This window comes from Panthera uncia, chromosome A2 (assembly GCF_023721935.1).
Source record: "Panthera uncia isolate 11264 chromosome A2, Puncia_PCG_1.0, whole genome shotgun sequence".
NCBI classification, from domain to species: domain Eukaryota; kingdom Metazoa; phylum Chordata; class Mammalia; order Carnivora; family Felidae; genus Panthera; species Panthera uncia.
The window spans coordinates 158,734,248-158,741,164 of record NC_064816.1 but is presented as its reverse complement, the minus strand read 5'-3'; positions in this window follow the sequence as shown (position 1 = coordinate 158,741,164).

Sequence of the window (6,917 nt, the reverse complement as noted above, 5' to 3'; positions counted from 1 at the left end):
AGAAGAACTTCACCCTTGTTCATAGCATGCTCTTTGTACTGGATGCAGTATTTCCTCAAAATAAACTCAGATTATCAGAAGACGTTAAAAGATTTTTTTTTAATAGTGTTCTCCCAGAGTTCCATTTCTTCCTCAGCTAAGCGGTCTCTTTGAGTGAAATAAGCATCACAAAAGACACCAAGGTGAACAAATGTACAGTGACCCTTGGTTATCCGTTCATAGGCATTAACAAATAATTTGGTTGGTTAGTGTAGGTAACAGCGGTGGGTTCCAGTTGCTGTTGTTTCCTGCCTTATAAAGAGAGCAGCGATGAGCTTGTGTGTTGGAAGTGAGGTGTGTCATGAAAGATGCTTAACAGGCTCCACTGCAGGGCGCCAGGCAATCAAGTGTAGCCTTATTTCAATGTCAAAAGAGGAGACTTTGCACTGAGATACCAACACCCATTCCAGGAGCCTCAAGGACCCAACTCCATGAGGATGCTCAGGGTCTTTATGGACTTGTGACTGGCTTGCACCTGGGTCTGAGTGCTTGCTCAAGGTCTCAGCAGGTTCACACAGCTGCTCTGCAGGTAGAAGGTCAACTCTTCAGTGTGAATGGAGCCTCCTCCCACTCACCTGGGCACACCTGTTGGCACCATGCTTCTAACTTGCCTGGATCCCTCCGTGTCTGTAATTTCTCCCCAGCTCATCCACACTGAAGCTTCTTCTGCTGTGTTCACCTGCCAGCCTCTTCCCATCTTTCAAAAAAATCCCCCAAATCTCTCATCTTGGAGCTCACAAGAAAGTCTTTTTGTATTTCCTTGTAACAACTTTAATGCGATTCATATGGGGAAGAAAGATAAACATCTGAACTCAGGTGACCATCTTTAATGAGAAACACTAAAGAATATTTGTATCTTCAAGAAATTCTGACAAAAACTGTGTATGCATCTTAGAGACACAACCACCTGTGGCCTTTTCCTGCTGGCATCTCAGTTAAGCCCTGAGCAGGTAATGAATGGGACACAGGACACAACCCCTTCTAGGGGGTGGACAGGGAAAAGGAAAAGGAAGACATTGGCATCTGGAGAAAAAGAAAGTCAAAGAAACCCTAAGACCAGAAAAGGAGAAGTGCATTGGTTTGGAGCACGCTAGAATTTATAAACAGATACCCAACTCATAGAACTGACCTCTATGACACCTGCTTTTTAGATTTCTCATCTATAAAATGAATGGGATGTGAGATTACGGATGTCAGATGTTTTTAAAGGTCAGAAGAGGGGTGTGTGGATGGCTCAGTCAGTTAAGCATCCAACTCTTGACTTGGGCTCAGGTCATGATCTCACACTTCATGAGATTGAGCCCCGCATCAGGCTCTGCACTGACAGCACGGAGCCTGCTTGGGATTCTCTCTCTCCCTCTCTCTGCCCCTCCCCATCTCGCATGAGCACATGTGCACACTCTCTCTCAAAATAAATAAACAATTAAAAAAATAAAGGTCAGAATAACTTTATATTTGTAGGTGTTTCACAATGTCCATTTTGCTAAGTATGTCCCTTGAATTAAAACTATAAAGTTTCTGTCACACTGAAATACTACAGAGTGTCACTTAGATAAAATCTTAGTCCTTTCAAAAGATTTAGAATTAAGATTAGAATAATTGTGTTAACCAAACAGCTTAAATGGATGAGCTGCTCTGTGCTCTAGTTCAGATTAAAAAAAAATTTTTTTAATGTTTATTTATTCTTGAGAAAGAGAGAGAGAGAAGTATAGTGGGAGCAGGGGAGGGGGCAGAGAGAGAGGGAGATACAGAATCCGAAGCAGGCTCCAGGTTCTGAGCTGTCAGCACAGAGCCCAATGTGAGGCTCGAACCCACGTAGTTCAGATTCTTTAAGAGAAGAATTGTTTTGTAAGTGGTAAGACTGAATCACTGCCCTTGAGATCTCATGGCATTTGGGAAGAAAAAGCAAACAGAAGCTACTAGATGTGTGGAAATGAATTTTATTCTCTATTCCCGTTCTCTTTCTCCAGTAGGCTGAGATTCAAACCTTTGTTGTAGAAAGTCATTTTGAGTCCTGTACTCAGTTTGTTTCTATGGGCCCTTCTCCACTGCTTATTCTTTAATTTGGACTTTCGATTCCTTTATATAAAGATTCAAAGTGGTTTCTCATTTCAAAATTTGATAGTATTTCTTTTTGTCTCTTGATTATGTCATATTATACTTCTGATTAAACAGTGAGAGATCCATGACTCTTACCTGGTGCCCATAAAAGCAACACTAATTTCAGTGGGTTTTCTTCTGCTTAGGTCTCCTGATATCATTATTCTTGAAAGTTCTCCTTTAACAGTTAATTCTTATATAAATGTTAAATTATTTGCTTTAATTTATTTTGAAGCCTCTTGGCTATTTTATCAGTGACAAGTTGTTCACTGCACCTGATTCCACTTACCAAACACCTCCTACAGATACGACAGGGTGCCAGGGAATTTGCGTATATTATTATTCATCCGCACGCCAAATCCGACAGGTGTAATTACCCTTGCCTAACAGACGAAGAAAGAGTACAGCCCAAGAGGTTAAGTAACTCCCCTGGGATCCTACAGCTGTCAAAGGCAGAGCCAGCCTTCGAATCCAAGTGTGTCTGATTTGAGACTTCTCGCTCCTCCTGCCATATTGGATTGCCACTACATCAAACAGCTCTATCATTCTAATGGGTGCTTCAGTATCTTGGGATGCCCCCCACAAGAATATCGTTTCATTCAAAAGGGTCTTTATCATTTAAAAATCATTGATTAGTCATTGACATCCATTTTAGCTCTAAAATTTTATATGCCTTCTTCCAGGTTTAGTGTCATTTTAGAAATGTTTCACAAGGAAATGATCTCCAATAACTATTCTGTCTTAGGATTAGAAAATAGCATTTTTCATTTTCAACTTCCTTCCCTCTCAAACTCATATCTCTTTCAGATGTCAAAAAGGCATTACCAGGTCTCAGATTTTAAAAAATTCTTGACAGTTATATGGAACTATTCTTTAAAAAGGGCAAAACTCTAAATGTATTCATCTTGCATAACTGAAATTCTGTACCTGCTGATTAGCAAGTCTCTGTTTCCTCCCTCCCTCAGCCTCTGGCAACTACCATTTGGTTCTTTGATTCTGTGAGTCTGACTAGTTTACCTATGTCATATAAGCGAAATCGTGCAGTATTTGTTCTTCTGCGATGGACTTATTTTACTTAGCATAACCTCCTGAAGGTTCATCTATGTTATCACATGTTGAAGAATTTTCTTCTTGTAAGGCTGAATGTGTGTGTGTGTGTGTGTGTGTGTGTGTGTGTGTGTACCACATTTTTTTTAATGCACTTAAGTGTCAGCAGACAGTTTGGCTATCTCCTTAACTCAGTTATTGTGAAAATAGTGTTGCAGTAAGGCTGAGAGTTCAACCTGATACACAAGAAACAAAAAAGCAGATCACAGAAATATATTTGAGCTTGTACATTTTGATACAAAGTAGGATACATCTCATGTAAGCCAATTAAAGAAACTTTAACTCACATTTAGTATTCCAAGAATTTAAACACAATAAAGCTAACTTATCTTCCAACTGATCAGAGTAGAATAGTGTCTCCAAGGGTAAACAACAGAAACATATAGAAAAGAGGGACAGAGATATCACAAAGTATCTACCAACAATCTATAAATTAGAAGAATGTATTTTTAATCCCTCTATATTCTACGGGCGGCTTGTTTGCTGATGGCAAGCGTCCTCCCCTTTAAGGGTTACTAGCACATTCCATTGCCATATTGAGTTTCGTCAAGTGAAATGTTGCCTGCACCTGCGTCCTCAATTTCCAACCTCTCTGGTATAGAAGGACGCTACAACGAATCTAGCTCTATACGTAAAATATTAGGTCGAGGTTACAAGTGTGGAAAAACACAGACTTTCCTGCTGAGCAATGCCCTGGACACAGTGTCATCTTTCCTCCAGTTGACAAACGGGCCTTTTGATCTGACTGGATGTTTTACATACAAACTATGGAAGAGGCAGAGTCCCCGAGAAACCACTGAAATCCGGAGGTGACAGAGTGAGAAAGGCGAGGGGTGCATCTGTTCCCCCCACACCGGTCCTGCCAAATGAGAAAGCACCCCTGCTGGTGGACAGCTCCCAGCAAGGAGCCAGGCAGGAAGGCCCCAGGACAGGAGGGAAGGAGTGAGGGAGGCCCTTCTTCCCTCTCAAGGCTGCCGTCCCCTCCGGCTCTCCCTACTGGAGACACACCCCCAGGCTCTGGGGGCTCGTGGACAGCACGCCAGCAGAGACACGGCTGCAGAATCCCGGACCCGGTGTTAGCAATGCGGCATGGAAGGACGGCCTGGAGCTGGGAGGATACACTGTGATCGCATCCCAGGGAGTTGTCACAGCTGCGAGAAAACAACGTGAAAACCATACATGTCCTTGGTAAGGACCAGCCACCAGGTAAGGGGCAGTGAAGAAACCTACGTCCCCTAGAGGCAGAGTCCCTACTTCCTCGTGTACTGGGTTTGGTGTCTGCATCACTGACGGCAGAGGTGACAGCAAGGACCACCTTGGACTTTCACAGGCGAGACCACCGCCCAACAGGACCCTCACATCCCTTAGACAGGTTTCTTCCTGACCTCGCTTTCCTTGGAGTATTTACTTCAGAAAACTTGTGAACAGGTTCCGACCAGTTTTACAACCCAGGAGTGTCTTTCTCCTCGACCCAGGGGCCATCCCTTTGAAGTGTCATCATCTGGGAGGAGGGGTACCCAAACCTTTGGTCTCCGTGGGAGGCAGGAGGCAACTTGCTCCAAGCTGTGAAGTTGCTCCTCAGAAAGATGGGAGGAAGTTCACTCGTCCTTGGGGGAAAGCGATCAGCAAACACAGAAGGCCTACCCCCCACCCACCCTCTGTTTCAGTGGGCCTCCAAACCCAGACTGTGCCCCCCTATTGTTCTCAGTTGTAAGGGAATAAAACCAACTTTCATCTGTGCCTCTCGTCCGGCACAATTTTCCTTGAACACCATGTTGAAAGTCTCTTAGAACTAGCAGTGAAGCTATAAACAATGAAATATTTTATGGAATGTCATTTTAATCTGATTCTCAAAGTGTTCATTAAAACAGAGGCAGAAGGATTAAAACTAATTTGCACTAGGGGTCCCTGGGGTGGGGCTCAGTCGGTTAAGTATCTGACTCTTGATTTCGGCTCAGGTCAGTATCTCACGGTTCATGAGTTCAAGCCCCGTGTTGGGCTCTGCACTGACAGTACGGAGTCTGCTTGGGATCCTCTCTCTCTCCCTCTCTCTCTGCTCCTCCCCCACTCTCTCTCAAAGTAAATAAGTAAACTTTAAAAAAAAAACCTTAATTTGCCCTAAATGCTTATATTTTAAAAGATTTCTCTAGTGCCAAAACTTTCAAACTTGTCAGGGAAAATGTTTGCCACTATTGAATTATAAAATCGTTCCATTGTTGTCAAATCTTTGTTTGTTTCCTTAAGTGTATTTACTGATTTTGAGAGAGAGTGGGGGAGGGGCAGAGAGCAAGGGAGAGACAGAGAATCCCAGGCAGGCTGCACACTGTCAGCACAGAGCCCAATGTAGGGCTCGAACTCACGAACCGTGAGATCATGACCTGAGCTGAAGTCAAGAGTGGACGCTCAACTGACCAAGCCACCCAGGAACCCCAACCCTTTACTCTTAACTTTAATTACCTGCTTTGCCTTTAGTGAAGAAATGGCCAGAATCTGGCGCAAGAATGGAAAAGATGTGTACTGCTTGGTCAAAATGAAACTCCGTCCCGCTAGCGATGGGGAGCTGTGCCCCAGGATCTGGATTTGGAACTTATTCAGCATATGTGTAACATGTGATGGTCTCAAACTTAATAGATCTGTTAAATAACATCATATATAGTTTTAAACTTACTACTACCTTTACCATCATATTAAGACATGTATAAAGACATAATGAGGGGCGCCTGGGTGGCTCAGTCGGTTAAGCGTCCGACTTCAGCTCAGGTCACGATCTCGCGGTCCGTGAGTTCAAGCCCCGCGTCAGGCTCTGGGCTGATGGCTCAGAGCCTGGAGCCTGCTTCCCATTCTGTGTCTTCCTCTCTCTCTGCCCCTCTCCCGTTCATGCTCTGTCTCTCTCTGTCCCAAAAATAAATAAACGTTAAAAAAAAAAAAGACATAATGAAAATCCTGTAAGATAAATAAGCAACAGCAACATTCACCTAGCGGCTCACGTGGCACTAAGAATACAATGAGTTTAGAAAGGACAAGCCCTTGTAAGAAAGCAAGGTGTTCTGCATTCACACAGAGGTCGATAATACAGGTTCTTACAGGACATTTATCAAGCTCTTCTCTTTTTCTAATGCCCAAGCGGATTTTCTACTTGGACAAAACAAATGCAGCAGTCCTAGCGTAATAATAACCAGAAGTGCTACTCAAAATCTTACGTGTAAGCATTTCTTTTTAATTTACCACAGAATATATTCAAAGTAAAATATGTAACAGTCCAAGGGGATTCAAATCCCTTAATGCAAAGCAGGGAAGCGGGCCATCTCAGAGCGCTTCCTCCAGAGAGAATGGGTTCTTTTTTTAATTACGGTTTTATTTAAATTCCCGTTGGTTAACATACAGTGTAACATTCGTTTCAGGCGTATAACACACTGATTCAACGTCACGTCACCCGGTTCCATACGTTCCATACGTCACCCGGTGTACCTGTTTCACCCATTCTCCCCCCACCCCCTCTGGTAACCACCCGTGTGTTCTCTAGAGTTAAGAGTCTGTTTCTTGGTTTCCTCTCTTTTTCTTCCCCCATGTTCATTCGTTTTGTTTCTTAAACTCCACATATGAGCGAAATCATATGGTATTTGTCTTTCTCTAACTGATTTCTTTCCCTTAGCATTATACCCTCTAGATTC